Genomic DNA, 6872 nt, shown 5'->3' with positions numbered 1-6872 from the left:
AATGTACTCTACCAAAAGTAGAAAGTTATGCGGAAGGTCCCATTTCACAAGTTTTCAAATGTATAAAACTAGAAGTTCTGCCCGCTACGCGGGCAGAATTCTAGTACAACATCAGCAGCAACATCAGCAGCACACACAACATTCACCACAATGACAAACAAATTACGTCCGCGCAAAAATAAGCGAGGGCTCGCTTATTTTGGGGTTCAAAAATCGTGGGATAAAAATCTCCCCCAAAAAACGCATCGCGTCCTGCCGTCCTCCCTCTCTCTCCATCTCCTTGTCTCTCTCTCTCTCTCCCCTCTGGCCCTCTCTCTCTCCCTGTCTTCCTCTCTCTCCCTCCCTCGTTCCCTCTCTCTCTCTTTCCCTCCCTCCCTCTCTTCCTCTCTCTCTCTCTCCCTCTATGTCTCTGTCTCTCTCTGTCCGTCAGCGAAAATGCTCTCGCTGTGTTTGGCTCACTATTCTCTCTCTCCCACCCTCCCTCTCTCTCCCCCTGTGTGCGTGCATGGCTGTCCCCCCCGCCCCACCCCCACCACACACACACACACACACACACACACACACACACACACACACACACACAGAGACGTGCGTGGTGTCACTCTCTCCCCGTCTCTGGCTGTTTCCGCGATTAATGTGACGCAAGGGGACTTTTGAGATGGCCATGCCCAAAATAGGTGGCCTTATTCGGATACATGCGTGAGACTGCCCGCCCCTGCCGGTTCTCTGAATTTTTATTTTTAAATAGGCTCTGTCATGATTAATTGACCACACATATGAAGTGAAACAACTAAATTCTATCCAAACGATATGTTATAAGTAAATTCCGTGCCTCAAAGAAGAAGTTTGAGAGCGTTTTATGACCGAAAGTAAGAAGTGAAGGCACTCGCACCCTGACTCGCACAAACAACAATGGCTGCCGTTCGTCTTTTTTCAGGCTGCACTCGGCTGCATTCGGGCTCACTCGAATTCGCCACCTGATTGGCCAACTTTTGCTGTCAATCACAGAACGATGAGCGACGACGCTGATAGACTCGGAGAGTGAGGTTGGGTTGCCATGAAAGCATACGCATGCGCAGTGCGCAGTGCGCAGTGCGCAGTTTTTTTATTTTTTGCCCCCGTTTTGTACCACCAATTACCGCAAGTCTGCCAATTGTAATATAGACTAGAAGGTCGGGCCGCTACGCGGCCCGACCGTCTAGTAGCCTGGCCCGCACATCGGAGACAGAGACAGAAGAGCGTGTAGACGTTCCTTGCAACACCGGTGCTTGTTTCTCGCACATGATTTGGCAACGCGCAAAACGAAAGCGAAACCTAACTGCAGCATACAAACCGAAAGCGAAACCTAACTGCATCATGCAAACCAAAAGCGAAACCTAACATGCAACTGACAAACGTGTCCCAACTGACAATTTACCAGTTACCAGTTACCAGTTACAGCCAGTTTGCCGATTGTAGTATAGATGTATCAAAATCCTTTGAAAATAGCACACAAAAGCTCACAATGCGTCGCATTGTGAGCATTGTGAGCCGATCTACAAGAAGCATTGTGTGCTTCTTGTAGATCGGCTATTTTCAGATGGCCGAAATGTATATGTTTTGTAATAATAATCAAAATCTACAAAGTAACTAGTAGCTAAAGTTTTCAAATAATTGTGGATAATATTTGCCTCTAATATGTAGTGGAATAGAAGTAAACGTATTGAAAATTGGAAATACTCCAGTAAAGTAAAAATACCTCAAAAGAGTAAATGTATTTAGTTACTTTACACCACTGCCTGTATGTAGGTTTGACCTTGGTTTAAGGCAATGATCAGGTTAAAAACAACTTTTTAGGATTTAGCTTTGTTAGCTTTCCAAATGCAATCTGTAAGGCCCCGCCCCCAGGTGAGTCTGTTGGCTACTGTAGGCCTACATGCCAATCAATATGGTGTCGCTGTTGGGCAGAAACCATCTATATCTCAATTTTTCAACTTTTTATATTTATAAATCAGTGCTAGTGAACACCCTTTGCGTCTGTGTGTGGGTTTTGCAAATATTGAACCAATGAAAAGTATTAAAAAGCGCCTCTGACTAAACCTCCTACAGTAACTCCATTGGATCCTCAAAACTGTCGGTCAAACCACCTAACTCCAACTTTTTAACATCCTTTAAGTCAGACGGAAAATGAAATCTCCAAATTAATCGTCAAAAACCTCCTAACTTCACTTGAGCTGTATTTGGGTAAAATGATGATAATATAAGGATACATTGAAGTATCTGACAATGTATAAAGTCACCATACCAACTTTGATGAGGCAGTATAGTGTTATTCCCAGAAAAGTTAATATTTTGGACTTAGCTGGTTTCTGCCCGACAGCAGAGATGGCAGCTTTAGCCCCCCATACTTTGCTGTCTTGCAGTCTGTGCATGTCGCCCATCATGACACGCACGCACGCATGCACGCACACACACACGCACACGCACACGCACACGCACACGCACACGCACACACACACATTTTTTTAACACATTTAACATCTTTATTTCACATTTCACAGAAAGATTGAGTCTGGTTGGAAGGACCTGTAATCTAGCTTTTACTGTAAAGGTGACTATATCCTCATCAACTGCATACTTTTTGAATATTGTTTGAGAGTCGTGTGATCTGCAGCAGGAAGGCAAGATAGCTTTCCTTGTAGTTTTAAACCAGTCCAGTGTTGTTGTTGTTTAGCTGTTGTAACATTACAAGGTATCTCTGTGCATTGACTGGTGATACATGATGTTCTATGTTAATAACAGTAGCCCTTACTGAGATCAAACAGTTGGTAATAATGTCCTCAGAAACTACTCTAATTCTCACACAGAGGTCATTGAGGTCACACACGTACACACACGCACACGCACGCACACACACACACACACACACACACACACACACACACACACACACACACACCACACACACCACACACACACCACACACACACCACACACACACCACACACACACACACACCACACACACCACACACACACACACACACACACACACACACACACACACACACACACACACACACACACACACACACACACACACACACACACACACACACACACACACATATGCACCTACTTGCAGTGTAGCATTCATTGGCACTCTGTGGAAATAGCAGTCTTTCATGTATTCCGTGATGGTACAATCTTTGTCAAGTAGCCTACATGAATGACACCAATCTCATCGTCATAAATCACACCATACGTTTGTATATTAATTGAACCCATTACGAGCAGTGCACGGTGCGCGCTCTAGTTCAATCATGTATTCCCCCTTGAGTCCCAGGCTGCCGTGACGCCACGTTAAATAAGAGATAGCAGGCAAGGCAGTGAATAATCTGAACGTTTATGTAGTGATCATTGATGAATGAACAAAGTGCTCCTCGGAGCACAGGTCTCCGCCAGGTCAGGTAGGTTATTGTGGGCCAGCAATGTTCGGAATTGGCCTATCAGGATGGAATATGAAAAATCGGACGGAACCATCTACATAATGTGTACTGATTTGCATGATGTTTGGAGAAAATGTGTAGGAGTTATATAAAAAAGAAAAATCGGCCTCCTGGTGGCGCTACAATAGGGCAGTGTTAAAAGGGTGGCGTTTGTTCTTCAACCTAGTGCGACTGTGCGTGCAAAGTTCCACTGCAATCGGGCGCTGCGTTCATGATTTGCTCTCCATGAAAAGATTACAGCGGCGCGGCCGTGCCAGTCCCGACTCCCGAAATTGCTCTCGCATAAGTGCTCGTATATTTTGAAAATAGCAGATCTACAAGCTCAAACGTGTCGTGGTGCGACCCGTTGTGAGCATGTAGATCTGCTGTTTTCAAACAGCCAATGCAGACAGATCTGCAAGCTTAACCGAATGACTGTTAAAGCAGTTTGTTTAAATTAGTTTATACAATGTTTTATTATCTTTTCACAGGGATTATTTATTAGTGATATATATATACATTTTGTGAGTGGATATATGTGTCCAGATGCCTGTCAGACAGTCAGACAATGCTTCTCCGCAGGTCTAGGATGAAACAAACGGGTGCAGCCAACGTCAACAACTGCTCTCGACCAGACGTGAGATCTGAACGTGCGGTAGCCTACGCTGAAGGCAACGTAAGGATATATTGATAAATGCCAAAAGTTGCGGTGATCTCGCCGTACGCCCATTATAAGAGCATTGAGACAAAGTGCAAAAAGAAACACATTATTAAAAGCACATTTGAATATAATTAAAATATTTTTTAAAGGCTTAGTTATTAAGGCTTAGTTATTGCAGAAGGAGAACACTTCCTCCTGTGTGTTCCCCATTTATGACATGCATGGAAGACAAACAAGGGTCTGTGTGTGTGCGTGCGTGCGTGCGTGCGTGCGTGCGTGTGTGTGTGTGTGTGTGTGTGCGTGCGTGTGTGCATGCATGTGTGAAAACCCCCATCCTTAACAATAATACAAAAACCCATCCGAGTATATTCAAGACCTAATGTTGTAGGTGATTGAGAATAGCAGGTCAGAGAACTGTATGATGAACTCTGTCAGACTGGACTGAATTGACTCCTCCCCCCTCCTCCCCATCCGAATGAAACTGCAGAGAATTCAGAGAATTGGCACTTGCCAAAATTCAACATCTCTCCTCAAATGTCCATTTGCCAGAGAACACCCTTACAGAAATGAATAATAAGGCAGTGCGTTTGGAGGGGGCTGGTTGATTGATTGATTGATGTACTTTATTTAGTAAGACATGAAAAACAGTACATGGAAGTACAATTCACAATAAAAGGTCTACTAAACTGGATAACTCATAAAAGCACTAAGCTTGTTTAAAATGAGTTCCCACGCACACAAATCATGTTGACTTATAAGAGACACAATACCCACTTTAGGCTGGTTCTGTCTCAATGCCCACTTTACTTCGGTTTGTCTGCCTTGTATTTCTATCCAATATGCACAGTGTGGGCATTCCATAACCATTCATATTCATATTTCCATAATTTAGTATAGAATGTAATTCATTCTGCCTCTTGACCAGTGCTTACTTGTAAAAGAGACTTTGTCTCAATGTTTTTTGACTGGTTAAAGAAAGGTTGTCTACAACAATTATCTGTTCCATTTTAATGTGATTTTCAGATCAATAACATGTGTTGCGTATTCTGCTGAAACTGGGTTTGGTCCAAATCTTGTTAAAACTGTTTTAAACAGACTGAAAGTTGTAACGTACATTAATAAAACAGTACATGACCCAATTATTGAATGCACTGTAAATTACCTATATTCTATACATTTCAACGTATTTGTCAAATCAATTGTCTGTTTTTGAGACACCAGGGAGTTGATATAAACTGTTTCACCTCTATAATAAAGAATACACTTTACAACAAATGTACAGTATGTACAAATGAATACAAAACGGCCATGGATTTGGAAATTTAGGACAATAGATACGGAAGAACTTCAGATATTTACATACTAATCCATATCTAAACAACAATATCAGTTGCATTTTTAACATACTGTAATTATAAGGCAATGACTTAAAATGAGAAGTTCTGAAAAGGCGACTGTACAGGCAGCAGAATGGAATTTCACAGTGATGACATCCCCAGTGGAGGAAATCACTAGTTGTACTGTACATACTTGGAGAAATGATGGTAGGTCATTACTCGTTATTGAATCCACCTGCAACAAACCCATTGATATGAATTAATGTCACTGCATTGCCAATTTCTCACCTCGAATGTTTTCCAAATCATTCTTTAGTGTAGCTGTAAAATGACATTGTGTGTTTGTTTTGCACAGCTGCCTTGTTGAATATGGCAACAACCAATTATACATATTATTGTATCTTTCACTATCCAGTTAATTTGTATCTAATATCTATAATGTAATTTGAGGTCATGATTAACACACACAATATTTAGAGGGGGATAAATGTAAAGGTATTGTAATGTACTTCATCAGGTACTGGGCCCATGGGCCTAATAATGACCGTGGAGTAGGAGACTGTGTTGTGTTTTGGAATGGAGACGATAAAGGATGGTACGACAGATCATGTTATGAAACTAACCGCTGGATCTGTGAAAGAGTTACAGTATGTGTTGAAATCACCATTTTCACAATGTAGTGAGGAATGTATGAATGCATGGAGGAGGGGAGACGAGAGGAGTCAGGACTGGAGGAATGAAGAGGAGGAGACTTCTGTGCAGCTATCATTCATGAAAGTCCCTCCAGAGTGGAATAGCTACCATCTTAGCTACAGTATTAGTCCTAATGTCCTACAACCTGCAAAATTAATAACAAAGGCAAAATCATTCACAATCTGTTTGATAGTTTTGAATTTACCAAGATCATTGCTGATTCTCACCACACAGCAGTGTGGTGAGAATTTCCTGTGACAGTCAGTTGCTCACAACTGACTGTCACAGGATTTGTTCCATTTTGTCTAACCTCTTTAAAGCAATTAAGGACAGGCTGTCATGCATGCAGGCACATGCACATAGGAGCCAACCAGAGCCCAAGCACCATGCCCAACTGTCTTCCTTTTTACGTCTATGTTACCCTCCTGATGAGTCTGTTTTTTTTACCAGGAAACAAGGGAACTGACGTGCTCAACTCAAGATAGAAAGATAGATAGATAGATAGATAGATAGATAGACAGACAGACAGACAGACAGACAGACAGACAGACAGACAGACAGACAGACAGACAGACAGACAGACAGATAGATAGATAGATAGATAGATAGATAGATAGATAGATAGATAGATAGATACTGTAGATAGTTAGATAATGATGATGTACTGTATGTCGGCCCCAAAGGCACAACAATAGCACAAATAAAAACAACTTTT

General features: G+C 42.1%; 1 protein-coding gene across 1 annotated transcript in view; it reads left to right on the top strand.

The window, feature by feature from the left end:
- Positions 1 to 6872, top strand: part of kcnip3b (Kv channel interacting protein 3b, calsenilin) — a 44070-nt gene that overhangs the window by 8705 nt on the left and 28493 nt on the right. The gene's annotated exons all lie outside the window — the stretch shown is intronic.

Source organism: Gymnoscopelus braueri (genome assembly GCF_963280865.1).
Source record: "Gymnoscopelus braueri genome assembly, chromosome: 7".
Taxonomy (NCBI): Eukaryota; Metazoa; Chordata; class Actinopteri; order Myctophiformes; family Myctophidae; genus Gymnoscopelus; species Gymnoscopelus braueri.
The sequence above is the reverse complement of the archived record's forward strand: the minus strand, read 5'-3'. Positions and strand labels throughout refer to the sequence as shown.